At 47.9% G+C, this 15082-nt stretch overlaps 1 protein-coding gene across 1 annotated transcript in view; it reads left to right on the top strand.

The window, feature by feature from the left end:
• Window positions 1-652: 652 nt before the first annotated feature.
• Window positions 653-15082, top strand: part of LOC104309251 (contactin-4) — a 416486-nt gene continuing 402056 nt past the window's right edge. Inside the window, exon 1 of the mRNA XM_054180010.1 lies at window positions 653-801. The gene's annotated coding sequence lies outside the window, so the exon portion shown is untranslated. The remainder of the gene's footprint in view (window positions 802-15082) is intronic.

Raw genomic sequence — 15082 nt, 5'->3', positions numbered from 1 at the left:
GAAAAAGAGAAAGAGAAAAGAGAAAAGAAAGTTGGGGGGGGGGGGGAGAGAAGGGGTGGGGGGGAAGGAAGGGGGAGGAGGAGAAAAAAAAGGAGGGGAGAAACAAGGAAACCCAGAGGAAGAGGAAGGAAAAAAACGGAGCAAAGGTGTAAAAGTGGAGAAAAAGCTGGAAAAAGGGGTAAAGGTGAAAAAGGAGGGCGAAAAGGCGGGGGGAGGGGGAGAGGGGCGAAGAAAAAGAGAAAAATGGGGGGGGGGAGGGGAGGGGACAGGTGAGAAAATGGGGAAAAATGAGGAAAAACAGAGAAAAGGCTGGAGAACGGGGCGGGGGGGAGACAGAAAAGGGAGGAAAAAAGGAGGAAAAACGCGGGGAAAAGGGAGGAGAAAGAGGGGAAAAAGGATGAAAAGGGGGAATAAAGGAAGTAAAAAGAAGGAAAAAGAGGAAATATCCGCCAGGTTCAGGACTGAGCCGCTGTAGCAAAGCCCAGGGGATGGAGCCTTGCACCGGGGCGGGGGAATGCCTGTGCCACAAGCGGCTCTCCCGGGCTGCGGGGCAGGAGAAGGGTTAAGGGCAGCCGCGCTGCCGCGGCTCCTCCGCCCGCCCCCCGCGCACGGCGCAGGTTTGGGAGGTGGGGTTTGGCTCGGCGCTCGCCCGGTTCCCCGGCCGCTTGATGCTCAATGCTGCGGCCGCGGGGCTGCTGCGGGACTTGCGCACCTCGGGGCTACCGCGCACGGCACATCACGGCCCGGGAGGGCAGGCAGAGCCCGCGGAGCCCCGGCATGTCCCCCCGCCCCGGTGCCCAGGTAAGAGCGCCTCTGCAGCGGGAGGAGGGAGGCGGGTTTGAAAAGATTAAACTGGGAATAAATCAGGCTTGAAACCGGTTGCGGTGGTGAGGGAAAGAAGAGAGTGGCTGGGCTGAGAGGGGTGCGGAGCTCACTGCGAAGGGAAATGCTGAAAGAGGTGCGAATCTCCCCGTCAAGCGAGATGCTGAAAGGGATGCGGAGCTCCCAGGGAAGGGAGATGCTGGTAGGGGTGCGGAGCGCAGGATGCGGAGCTCCCCACAAAAACAGATGCTGAAAAGGGGTGCGGAGGTCGAAGTGCGGATCTCTCCGAGAAAGGAGATTCTGGAAGGGGTGCGGAGCGCAGGATGCGCAACTCCCAGGGAAAAGAGATGCTGAATGGGATGAAGAGCCCGGAGGTGAGATTCTCCGGAGGTCCCCGTGGTGCTCCGCGGAGCGCAGCGCGGTTTCCGCAGCTCCTCGGTGGGTACCGGGCTGCATTCCCCAACTAAATCAGGGCGAAACGGAGTGAAGGGTCGGGCAGAATCAGCTCTGACCGTGGAAAGAGGAAAGAGAGAGCGATGCAGAGCTCAGGGCTGTGCCAGTGTCTGCGGGCAGAGGGATGCTCCCTCCCAGGCTGGCAGAAACGCATGCAGAACTTTTTGCTTGCCGGCGTTGCCTTGCTCGAGTTTTAGCCTCCTTTTTTTTCCTTTCTTTTTGCTCTCCCTAGGCTGATGTTGCTTCCGTGTCGTGAGCAACATAACACAGCATGTTGTTTTATTTATCCCAGACAGGAGTGACTTGCTCTCTAAACTACAAATTAAGCGACGCGGCTTGCATAACAAGTGGAAATAGTTTGTATCTTACATACTAATTATCCATCACCTTTTAAAGGGAGCAAAACCGGGGTGGTTTGTTGGGTTGCGGGTTTGGGAGGGTTCAGTGAAACAGTCTGAGGTCTTGCAGCATCGTATTCATTTTTCCCTTGCTGGATTAGTGTGGGTAAAGGATTAAGAGCCAGCATGTTGATTAGGCGTCCTGAGGTGCTGGGAAGAAGGGGAGTGTTTGGCTTATGGAAAGAAGTCAGCTTTTACGTTTGTGCTTGCACATCCATCCTCCTGTTTACATGGCTCGGTTCAGGACCTGCATCCCAGCCGATAAATCATCCACATGAGAACAGGGACTGGTTTAAGCCTCCGATTCAAATGGCCACGCTCCTCGTAACATCCCTTCCGACGCGGCATCCTCCCTGCTCCCTCCCAATGTGCCTGGATAGCTTCCCACTAGCTGCCCTGAGGTTGGGATGGCGCAGCCTGTGGCATGTCCCAGCAGCATCGTAGCTCTCGGAACCCCTTCCCTGCTTTGCGTCTCTTGCTCCCTGCCAGCAGCCCCATCCCAGGGGTGCATGTGGAGCTCCGGTCCAGGCTCCCATGCACCCAGACTCCCCGTGCTGCTGAAATGGGGTGTGGAAAGCAGGACAACGGGGCTCTGCACTTGGGACCAGCTTGGTGGACATACTCCAGAAGCTTGTTTTGCTGCTTTTCTGACCAGGACACTGATTTTTCTCCTTTTCTGGACCTGAGGAGCTTGCATTTTTACCCTGTGTTTGTTAAGTCCCTGAAAACTGCTTAAATGGCTCTTGAATAATCCTTCAAAGTCACCTCCCCTCTTTAATCTAATACCAAAAGGACTTACTCTACATGGCTAATCCCTCTTTTACTTGCCGTACAGCCTCATTTTGAGGTGTGCACACTGCTAATTTCCCCCCAAGCAGCCTGCTTTAGACAATGGCTTCTGCTGGTGTGCAGCAACCTCTCCCTCCTGTGCCAAACTCTGGGCAGAGCTGAGTACATCTGACAAGATTTTTGCTTGATTTCAGGAGGTGTTTCATCAGATGCCCTGATGTGAACTAATACTTCTGCAGAAAGCCACAACAAAAAGGCTTTGGCTTGTCTGTATTTGTAAATACCACCTCTGGGGAGACTCAGGAAGGTCTCCTGCTCCATGTGCCTGTGCTTTAGCTAGCTTGGAGGCAGTGCTTGGGTGGTGAGGACTGAAGCAGGGTGTGCCTGCAGATAGTTGGAGTTGAATGATCCTGGCAGAACTCTGGCGACTTGGAAAATTTCCTGTCCTTATCTCCTGCCGTGGAGTTGAGCTCTCTTCTAGCCCACCTAGTCTTCCCAGAATATTAAGCTTGTGCTGCTCTTGATGATGACAAAATAGATGTCTTGATTGTGAATGACAGCAGAAGAGAAGCTTACCTTTGCAAGAAGCCTCCCTTCTCCCTTAGTATGTAAACGTGATGATGTGATCTTGCCTTCAAACCCGAACTTTACATACAGCAATTATGATGTCCAGAGCTCCTTAGCCTCTCACCTGAGGTTACCAAGGGTGTCTGATGAGGGACAAGTGTGCTTTTAGTGTGCTCTGGGTGGTGGGAGGGGGTGAATGGCAGTGTGTCCTTTTATTTATGCCATGATAACACCTTTGGTGGTGGTGTGGCACAAGACATCTCAGATGGGTGGTCTCTGAAACCACAGCCATCCTGCCCTGGTGTTACCTTAGTTGTATTTGCAGGCTTAATCCCTCTGCTGCTTATTTCCTGTGTGCTGATTTTATAACTGTCAGCTGAGGGGTGTTTATTATAGAGGGAAAACCAGCAGCACTGCAAGACAGCTGCTGAGACAGCCCACCTTGATTCCCAAACGTGCACCTCCTGATGTGTGAAAATGCTTATTGTTGATAGCCAAGTCTTTCTATTTACTGGGATTATCACTGCTTTGATTTAAAATGCATTCCTGTGTTATCCCATCGGGGACAGAAATAGGTCTAAGCTCCTGTACAATTTCTACTACAGATATAAACTTCAGAATGATTTTGCAGACATTCTGGTGCCACATAACTTGGCTTGGGGAGTTGGCTTTGTCTGTGCAGTTGACTTGATTTAAACCCCCCCCCCCCCAAAAAAAAATCAGAGGTAAAGGCAAGTCAGAGCTGAAGGAAGGATATTAACCACAAGGTAGTTAGACCATTCCCTTTTTATTTTCTCTCATGTTCTCTCTGAATTGTGTTTGGTGAAGCATGATGGAGGTGTCAGCCTCTGGTTTCCATCAGGGACATGGATGGGTGCAGCCCTGGCACCGTGCAGGTATCTCTCCTGGGCTGTAGGAGATGCAGGAGAAGATGATATTGCTTAAAAATACTCTGCTGCCTTTGAAAGTTCATAAATCATCACAGGTCTATTTTTAGCTGTGTGAGATGAGAGCAAGGCTGGGGTTTCTTCCCACACCTCCCATCTGTGGCCTAAGATGACCCAGTAATGTCCCTGTAAAAGCTACTCACGTGCTCCTTTGGGTTTTGCTGGGGATCTCTTGTTCAGCCCCTCGATATCCAGAGGATGGGGCTCAGTTTGCAGAGGGTTTGGTGCAACAGTTGGGGATTTTCCTTCACATGCAGAAGCTGGAAGCCTGGTGCTTTAGAGTTAGGTAATGGTTGGACTGGAATGGTCTTTTCCCACTGATTCTGTGATTCTGTGCTTGGTGCATGAGTGATGTGCAGCCCCTGACAGCAAGGTAATCACAAACACAGAAAAGTAACATGAATCACACCACATCCACAAATGCCAGCTCCCAAGCTCTAATCTAGGCGTGCTGCCAAGGTTTAAACTTGCACACATCTTCACTGTTATCTGCTACAGTGGTTCCTCAAATATAAATATGAATATCATGACAGTAGTGATTCACTCTTCTTATTATTAGCAAAGCAAATAGATAATGATGACATCCAACTGATTTACTCTTTCGTACAAGGACACAGCTACTCCCTCTCCCCCCCACCCCCATCCTTCACCAAAAACAGTGATATTACACCAAAACCTCTCTGGGTTAAAGCTGCTTGGCATCAAACAGGTTCCCATTTCATTTAGGCAGCAGGACAAAAAGCATTTTCCACTCTTTACAGGGGTTTGCAGTGCTGTCTGTGTTGTACTTGGGAAATAATTTCATCTTGTGCTTTTCCCTGGATACAAACAGTCACTTTTTATCTTAATCTGCTGGATAAAAATCTCTTCCCACAAGACACCAAGAAAAAGAGAGTGGGGGTGGTTTAATTGCTGGGTTAGACCACTGAAAGTCAAACCCTCAGGACCAACAGGGTCACAATTAATCTAGTGACCTTGACATAGGCACGATTCAAATTTAGGGAGCTAGAGCATTAAGGGGGAAGTTTAGGCTCTGCAGTGTAAATTGGGACTTTATTTGCTCAGGGATGCAATTACAGCATAGATGGATCAGCATGTGGACTTCAGTGAGGTAAGTGATACATTTGCTGCATTATTCCACTTCAAAGAGATCTTTTGAGGACTCAAGGAAATAATCCAGGACCATTTACAGTCTTAAAATTACCTTTACAGGGATTAGTTTTCACATTGTGTTAAGCAGCTCTGCACAGTTCTACCACATTTGTTTCTTCCATTAGCTCTTTCCTAAGCTCCCAGTTGGTCAGCATTTCATGCTCTATTACTTGAAGATGGAGACGTCTCAGATATGGTCAAACATCTTTGTTAATGAGTACAAGGACTGATATATCCAGTACCAAGCTCTCCTAAGATACACTGTACTAAAGACTAAAAGCAAAGTACCTCACTGGTACTTCATCCCCTTTTCTCCTCCTTGTTTTAGCAGAGGCTTGGAGCCAGGCTTCAATGAGAGTCAGTGGACACAAGTGTTATGAACCATCTCACATGGGCTTTCCCCATTCTTGTTTACAGAGCAAGAGGTGGCTGAGAGACCAACTGTCAGGTTTGGCTTTCTCCAGAACTTTTTTAACCCAGGAAAGCAACCCTGGGTGATGGTTCCTCTTCCTTTGCAGTCCTTGCTCAGAAGTAACATGGTCTAAAGTTTGTGCCCTTCACCCTGCTATCAGTGTCCCTCACCTCCCACAGCCCTTCTTGGGAGTAGTTTAATATCCAGCCTGACCACCACTTGCACCTCCTGGGATCTCCTGAATTAACATCCCTCTGTGGTGTCTGGTGTGCTGGGGAGAGCAGAGGGGATTGCAACCTGATCTAGATGCACCTGCATCAACAGGGGTTTGGTCTTTGTGATCTCCAGCCGTCTCTTCCAAAACCCAACAATTGCTCTGTGATTGCAGCCAGCCAAGGGGGCACAACCAGAGCTGATGAAATCTGGTGCCATAGAGGGATCTTGGACCAAAGATGTAGCCATTTGAAGTTTCCAACAGCAGTGTGCCTTTGGTAGCTCTTCAGGAAACAAGTTAGGTAGTTTGCTGCTTCTAACTCCAGATTGATTAAAGTTCTACCAGCAGAAGATCTTTGTTGGCCTCAGACGCAATCTGTGGTCATAATTTATTTATACACATGCTGAAGCAGTGAAGAGCTGTGGTATTTAAACCCAGTCTCCACAAGGTTTAGCAGGTCATTTTGGTCAATTAGAAGACTGAGAAGAGGGAACAAATGGCAAAGTTGATATTTGTGATGGAAAACCCCTGTGTGCCAAATGGTAATTTCAGCTGAATTGTGCTGAATATTTATCACCTACCAGTGGTTTCTTAACCCAGCTCTAAGTTTATTAAACTCTTTTTCTTTCCCTGCAGCTAACAAGATATTATTTGGGAATACTTCTAAACAACATCCTGCTCAAACAATTAAACACATTTCCATCTCTGTGCTTCCAGTGATAGGAGTGTGAAAACCCAACTAGCCATCTGTCTTTAGGATTGCTGGAGATATGCAGTCTACGCTGCTCCCTGGTTGTATGGTTATGGTCCTCATCTCCTATTTTCACATCTTTCTAGCTAGAGCTATAAAGCCTTGAGCGGAGGTTTTCCTCCAGTTGGATCCAAAGCCATGGTTTGAGAGGTCTCCCCCTTCCTGGCCTCTGTTAATGAGCAATCAGTATAAAAACTGAATTCTACTCCACTGCTTCCTCCATGTCCATCTTCTGAGAGAGCCATAGTCTGTTCTGTACCTTTATAGTCTCGTGCCACTCACTACCTATGAGCCAAGAGCTGATCTTAGGGGTTGAAGCAGCCCATAAGACGTCCAGGTTCCTGTCAGGTAGGTCTGCTTTCCTTGGGCTGATATATCTGAGCCACCTTCTGTTAACTTAGCTGTAGGCTTGTACCAGGTTTAAGTCAATTTATAGAACAAGTTGTGTATTAGCAAAGAACATGTATGGCTGAGTCAGTGGCAAAAGAAACATCCTGGCTAACTGCCACAGTGCTGAGCTGCTTTTCTTAGCCCACCCACGGCAACCTTGCTTTCTGACATCATCATTTGCTGGATCTTCTCTCCTTGCACTGTTAATGGGACCACCACATTTTTACCTAGCATGTGTGTGAGGAACCTGCAGCTGGTGGGCTACCAATGGGGCATGAGTCCATTTGATGTGATTTTTCTTTTCCATTACATTCTTTGGTAAGACTCTACCTGGTGTTTCTGGTGTGACCTGTGAGAGACTTGCTTGGTGCTGAGCAGAGGAAGGTTCCCCACTTCCCAAACAGAGCACCAAACAGCTTTCACCTAATAAGGATTCTTCTCATCCCTACTGCCTCGCTGTTGGGCATTGGAGGTAAAAGTTCTGCATCCTCTTGTGGTGAATGAATGGCTGAATCTTCTTGGTCTGTGCCTCTCAGTCTTTTGGAAATAATAGTAATAAAAGAAGCCTCTGAACAGCACTCCACTCCTAGTTGTTTGGGGTTTTTTCAAACGAGTCACTTAGCATAAGAGGAGAACATTTGCCTAAGAGGGTTTTAGTCCAAGAGTGACTTTTCATATTTAATTGATCTGTATTGTTCGATTAGGGAGATGTATAATGCCTTTTGTTGTGCATGTATGGCTGGAAGTAGAAATGAATGAAATATGAAGTACAGCAGAAGACTAATCTCGAGCAGAATCAGCTCTTAGTGATGCACAAACCAAGATTTCAGCCCAGGCCTTGATATGCTTCAGTAAATAGGAATTGTGTGAGGACATCAGATCGTTACTCCTGACATGCAAATTAATCTGAATTAGAATAGTTCTCCTTTACTCTGGCTAGAATTCAGTAACAAATCAGATTTATAACCATTTCCAGCTCCCCAAGTAAAGTTTAAATGGATTTCAGGGTATTACCACTTCTCTGGAAAGAGCTCTTTGGGGCTTCAAAGCTCACCATGCTTTCCCAAATCCGAGTGCAGTGCCGACAGGGAGGAGCTCAGCAGACCGCAGAGCAACGAGAGACGAACAAACACGAGTGACAGGGATCCCACAGAGTGACACGGATCCTGCACAATGACTCAGATTCCACAAAGCGACAGAGATCCCAGAGAATGACACGGATCCCACAGGGTGGCAGCACTCGACCCGCTTGGCTCCAGCTGCGGCCGGATCAGTTTCAGCCCCGGCTGGGGATGGTGCATCCTGCAGCACATCCTGCAGCGCATCCCGCGGTGCATCCCGCAGCGCATCCCCCCCAGGCAGCAGCTTCGGGAGTGAATCCCTTCCTGTGAGTCCAGGCCGGGGCCAGTTTGCAGGATTTCAAGTGGATTTTTGGATTTTTTGCCTCTAACCCTAATCCCAGCTTTTACAGCAGAATTTTCTTAAGTCTGAGGAATCCACTAAAAAATCCACACCGCCTCATTTTTCTCTCTTCTTCTTTCACAGCTGTCGTGGTACTCTGTGACTTACAATGCTGGTGTGCCTCCCAGTTTCCTCCTTCATTTCCCCCACTCCTTTAGTGCTTGCTGTTATCCATCTTTCCTTGCACAGCCTGATGCAGCAGGTCCTCTTACCTTGTGTCTGACAGGCAAAAGGCTTTTTGTGCCTTGCTCAGCATCACCCTCTCTCTGCTCCTCCCCAGCTCCTTTCCTTTCAACACAAGATGATCAAGAGAACAAAAGGGTTCCTCTGTTGGATCCAGACTTGCTGATATCTGCTTATTCATGAAGAATAATCAGAAATCAGTGCAGAAAACCAGTGCCCACAAGCAGGGAGCAGACAGTCGGTTCAGAGAAGCTGCCCTGAAAGGTGCTTGGCACAAGGAAAAGTTTGTCTGTGTGCAGTTCTCCTCATTGATGACTTGCAGGAAGTGTTTCTGGGGGTGTAATGGCTTCAAGTTTTACCACGGAAGGTGTAGGTTGTATATTAGGGGGAAAAAATCTTTGTTGAAAGGTTCATCAGGCACTGGAACAGGCTGTGGTGGAGTCACCATCCCTAGAGGTGTTGTAAAGATGTTTGGATGAGGAACTCGGGGACATAGTCTAACAATTGTGTACAGGGAGATGTTAGGTTGTGGTAGGACTCAGTCTTTTAAGTTTTTTTCCAACTAGTCAGTTGTATGATTCTATGTACACATGTCTGCTAAGGTCAGCTTAGTGTTAGTCCAGCCCAGAAATCCATGCAGCAGAAGAGATCTGCCAACTCCACTTTCAGTGGGCATCAAGCAGGCATCTCCTTGTGGGCAGGGGGGAGGTCTGTGAGCCCTAGGGATGGGCAGGGCAGATGGAAAGCACTCAGCACCCTTCCCTCTCCCAACTCTGCTGCCATACAAATGTTTGCCAACACTTCCTACAATGAATGTTAAAAGAATATACAGCACATTGTTGTACCAGGGAGGGAGAGGTGGGAGAGAAGCAGATGTGGAGCAATACTAAGCTAAGCTTTGGCCAACCTCTTTTCATTGGTGCCCAGAAACAGACAAGGGGCAATGGGCACAACCTAGAGCACAAGGAGGTTCCATCTGAACAGAAGAAACTTCTTAGCTGTAGGAGTGCCAGAGCCCTAGAGCAGGCTGCCCAGGGAGGTTGTGGAGTCTCCTTCTGTGGAGAGATTTTAAGTCCACCTGGGTATTGTGTTCCTGGGCAAGCTGCTGTGGGTGCCACAGCTTTAGGAGGAAGGTTTGGACTAGATGGTTTCCAGAGGTGCTTTCCAACCCCCACCATGCTGGGATTGTGTAAGGCTGTGTCTTTCCTCTTCTTGTTATTTTATTCTGTGCCTTGTGCTGGTTCAAATCAAAGAATTGCCTGGGTGAATGCAGCGTTTGATGGGTCTCCTAATTGCAGATGTAAGGGGGGGGGGGAGGAAATAAAACACAAATCAAATCTAGCTGAGAATGAAGAGCACAGAACAAGGATTGACTCAATATTTTCTCTAGTCAAGTGGAAAAAAAAGGAAGCCTAGAATGAGAAAGCTGGAAAGGTCAAACTAATTTGTACTCATGTGATAATAGGTAATACCTCCACTGTTTATGAAGCTTGCAAAGCCTTCCTGGTGTTAACCACTGTGATAAACCTGATGGTGATTTGGAGAAATTAAAAATGAAATAGCAATTGTTTCCACCTTCCTCAAGCCTTAATCTGTTCTGGTTTAGGATTCCCTGAGCAAGTTGCATACTCTTTACAATTTGGTTGAGATGAAATTCCTTGGGTTCTTTCGTCTCCGCTCTGCTGCGGCTGGGGGAAGATCGTTTGAAACAACAACAAAATCAAAATTAATAGTGAGGCTGATAAGAGTGAAAATGCTGCCTGTGTCTTGCTGCTTAAGCATTCTGGCTGTGCTCCCCTGTTTGTTTATTTTGCTGCAGTCTTCCCTGTTTATTTACTAGGGTAAGTGGAATTTTTATCTGCATGTACGGCGACTGCTGTTAAAATAGGAATAACTGGTGACCTCCCAACAGCCCAAACTGCCTCCTGCTGCCTCACTTCTCCAGGAGGATTTGTGGTGTCTTTCAGTAGCCACTGCAAGTTCATAGAATCAATAAGGGTGGAAAAGACCTCAGAGAGCATCAAGTCCAACCTATCACCCCACACCTCATGACTAACTAAACCATGGCTCCAAGTGCCACAACCAATCCCTTTTTGAGCACTTCCAGGGATGGTGACTCTGCCACCTCCCTGGGCAGCACATCCCAATGGCCAATTCCTCTTGCTGGGAAGAACTTTCTCCTCACCTCCAGCCTAAACCTCCCCTGGTTTGAGACTGTGTCCTCTTGTTCTGGTGCTGGTTGCCTAGGAGAAGAGACCAACCCCTTCCCGGCTACAACCACCTTTCAGGTACCTGTAGAGAGCAAGTAGGTCTGCCCTGAGCCTCCTCTTCTCCAGGCTAAGCAACCCCAGCTCCCTCAGCCTCTCCTCACAGGGCTGTGCCCCAAACTCCTCCCCAGCCTCGTTGCCCTTCTCTGGGCACGTTCAAGTGTCTCAATGTCCTTCTTAAATTGAGGGGCCCAGAACTGGATACAAGTTGTGTGACTTTTCCTGGGATTCTGGTGGGGTTTTTTTTTTGACATCAGGAAAAAATTTCCCCTGGGTGATGCAGCAGTGGAGCAGGCTGCCCAGAGAGGCTGAGGAGTCTCCTTCTCTGGAGAGCTTCCAACCCCAGCTGAGCCATTGTGATCCTGAGCAAGCTACTGTGGGTGCCCTAATTTAGTGGGGGGGTCGGACTGGGTGATCCACAGAGGGTCCTTCCAATCCAGTATCACAGTTTAACTAAGGTTGGAAGAGACCCCAAGGATCATAGAGTCCAACCTGTCTCCACAGACCTCATGACTAGACCATGGCACCAAGTGCCACGTCCAATCTCCTCTTGATCCCCACCATGATGGGTTTTTTTTCCCTGGGAATGACAGGAAATTGCATTGGAGAGAAAACTTTCCAAGGCAAGGCCAAACCCAAATTTTAAAAGGTTTTGTTTGTTTAAGAGTTTAACTCATTTTTAGCTCAGGGTGTGGGAAAACACGTTACAAAACTGTCCTGAAACTCCTTGTTTCAACCAGCCAGAGCTCTTAGTTTGGGGAGAAAAGCTTTATGGACCCTAATGAATCAAAGGCACACCTCACAGAGATTTCTCTAATGATACCATTTCATGTCTTGGTGCAGACTGCTTTGGATTCCATCACATCATGACTTTTTTGGATGAACACCTTAGGAAATGTTCAAAGCCAGGGGCCTTGAGCAACCTGGTAGGAGGGAGATGTCCTTGCCCATGACAGGGGGTTGGAACTAGATGATTTCTAAAGTCTCTTCCAACCCAAACCCTTCTGTGATTTTTGTGATTGATTTTTCCACGAAGCAACAGAGAACTGCATGAGGAGTCCCTCCTGCCTCATGTACAGCAAAAAGTGTTGGCTCCAGAGGAATTCACTTGCCAGGCTTATTGCTGAGACATTTAATATCCAGAATGATTTAGTATATCAAATTCTGGAGTTTGGGGCTGAATGTAGCTGCATTCGTCATTGTTGCAGAACCTTGACAGTGAACAAAAGGTGCTGCAGGGAACCATAACTCACACAGCAAATTAATGGGTTCCTGGCTTTGCTTGCTCAGCTCAATGGAATCTGGGAACAACGTGGCCTCAGCAGCCAAGGGCTTTCTGCAACAAGTATGTGCTTTAGGAGTTTGCATGTCCTTCATGCCTGGGGTGGATATTAAGTGTGGCTGGCTCTGACTGGTGATTTTCATTCACAGAATCATACAGTCACAGAATGTTAGGCGTTGGAAGGGACCTCCAGAGATCATCTAGTCCAACCCCCCTTGAAGTTACTTCACCATACTTGAAAGGAGGAAAAAGACAACCAACCAACCAACCAACCAACCAACCAACCAGCTTGCCAGCTGTTATGGGAGCAAGATGCAATTGTTTTAACAGAATTATTCCTCTTTAGTGGGTGTCCATAAGAAAAGGAAGAACTTGATTGAGAAGGTTTTGTCTGCCCTGGATTCTGTTGTGTCACACTACAGCAGAAAACTTAGAGCTATAAACACAGTGACAGTCCCAGGCCACGTGCCACCACTGATAACTTTTGCCACAGGACAGATATGTGCATTGTAAGAAGGTATTTAGAATCATAGAATTGTTTTGGTTGGAAGAGGCCTCCAGGATCATCAAATCCAATCATTAACTCAGCACTGCCAGGTCACCCCTAAACCATGTCCTTCAGCACCACACCTACACGGCTTTGAAACCCCTCCAGGATGGGGACTCCACCACTGTCCTGGGCAGCCTATTCTAGGGCTTGACAACCCTTTTGGGGAAGAAATTGTCCCTCATGTCCACCCTAAAACTTCCTTGGTGCAACCTGAGGCAGTTTCCTCTTGTTCTATCGCTACAAGATTGAGTTTCAAGGCCAGGCAGTGTTTTTCCAGTGTGTAAGCACTGTCCAGCTGTACAGCATGATTGTACTGTCTCATCTGCTTTTCTGCTTCACTCTTCTGGACCACTGAAGTCAGAGACCCAACAGCATGTGGCAAAAGATGCCAATAACAGCTCAATAATACCTTCTTCTGGTTCATTCAATCCCACGTAAGCAGCAGCTTGGAGTGGAGCTGAACAGCACAATGCTGGCCAACCACTGGAGGTAGGAAGAGAGTCCTTAATCCTTAGAGCAGATGAAGAGAAACATCACAGCTCCTGTGCAGGCATGACAAAGAGGAGTCTACTGTGCCACAGCTAGCAGGAGTGGACAGGATGCAATGTTTCTATTGCTGTTTGTTTAATTACTTTAGATTTGCTTCTCTGTACACTCTTGTCCTCAGAGCTGTACCTTGGAAGCTCTGTCTCCTGAGCAGTCTGTGCTGAGCAGAAGCAAAGGACTTGTGTGGTAAAAAAGGGTTATCAAAGACTGGAACAGGCTGCCCAGGGAAGTGGTTAAATCCCCATTCTGCAAGTACCCAAAAGCTGTCTAAATATGGTGCTCAAAGACACGGTGTAGTGGTGACCCTGGTAGACAGATAATGGTTGGACTTGATGATCCTGAAAGTCTTTTCCCACCACAGTGATTCTGTGGGATGGATGCTGCTTAAAGAACCACTGAGCCATCTCTTTGCTTTGGGAGAGGAAAACATGGGAGTCACAGAGGAGGTGGAAAATTGGTGAAGAGTCGGTGGCATGGGAAGAAAACTTCAACAGAACAGGGAAAAGTTCCTCCTTTCAATTCTTTTCTCCTCTACTTAAACTCCTCTGTCACTTACTGCTTTGGTGGCTCCACTCACGTTGTGGGTCATGCAGTTAACAGTAAGAAAGACATCCCAGAGATGACTGAATTATGGATGCTTCTCTGTCAACACAATCTGAGACTTGTCAAAAGCTTTGCTTTTGGTGGGGTTGCTGCCAAGGAGGCTCTCTCAAGGAGAGGACTGGCAGCAGTGTTCAGCTGGACCACCCCTTCCTGCATCCCCATCTTCATCCTGGTTGCTCAGGTGGTGCAGAGGGTCACCCATTCTGTCTGAAGATGACATCTAGCTTCTTTGTTGGGCCTGGAGGAAGATCCTTTAAATCCTCTTTCGAAAGCAATTAACCTGTCAGTGGAATGGTCTGCAAACTGAAATCAGCCCTGGGACCAAACCCCTCCCCAGCTGTTAGGCTTGATATTAACATGGCAGGAAGTTCTGAGCTTTGTGGTGGGGCAGTTTTGTGGCTCAGCCAATGCTCCCAACCACTCCCAGAGACAGCAAACCCACCTCTGATAGCCTGCTTGCTATCAGCACATCCTGTATCTCAGGACCATTTTCTTATTATGATTATTATTGTATTTTAGAACCATTACCTAAAATAGGGCATCAGTGCCCCCAGGAAAGTGGATTATCCTTTCCTGGATAGCTGCTTCTATTTCAACTCCAGACAATTTGATTCATATTTCTGCAGCACTGCCACTAAACTGCTTTCTAAAGCAGAGTTGCAGTGCAAGACCAAATTAGATTCGTGTAGGGAGAGAGGAAATGTTGTTTTTGGCGTTGCAAGTGTCCAAAGGGGTTGGAGTGAAACTAATCTTACAGATCAAACTTCAATTGAGTTCTGATACCACGCAGATAATGCAGTTCTACACCTGGAAAATCCCAGCTGCCAGCAAAAAGTGAAAAACCCAACACCAAAACCAACTTCAGGGTCATGTTTTCAAAGGGCACTTCTAGGTCTGGCTCGGTCTGGCTCATCCAGCTTCAGTCTCTGGCAAAGCTGGGATGTCAGATGGAGCTGCTCTGCTATGAGGACAGACTGAGGGAGTTAGGACTGTTCAGTCTGGAGAAGAGAAGGCTCTGAAGAGACCTAATTGTGGCCTCCCAGTACCTGAAGGGGGCTACAAGACAGCTGGGGAGGGACTTTTGAGGGTGTCAGGGAGTGATAGGACTGGGGGGGATGGAACAACACTAGAAATGGGGAGATTCAGATTGGCTGTTAGGAAGAAGTTCTTTAGCATGAGGGTGGTGAGAGCCTGGCACAGGTTGCCCAGGGAGGTGGTGGAAGCCTCATCCCTGGAGGTTTTTGCAGCCAGGCTGGATGTGGCTGTGAACAACCTGTGAGGTGTACCTGTCCATG

This window comes from Dryobates pubescens, chromosome 1, assembly GCF_014839835.1.
Source record: "Dryobates pubescens isolate bDryPub1 chromosome 1, bDryPub1.pri, whole genome shotgun sequence".
NCBI classification, from domain to species: domain Eukaryota; kingdom Metazoa; phylum Chordata; class Aves; order Piciformes; family Picidae; genus Dryobates; species Dryobates pubescens.
Note: the sequence above shows the minus strand (reverse complement) of the source record. Positions and strands in the feature narration are given on the sequence as shown.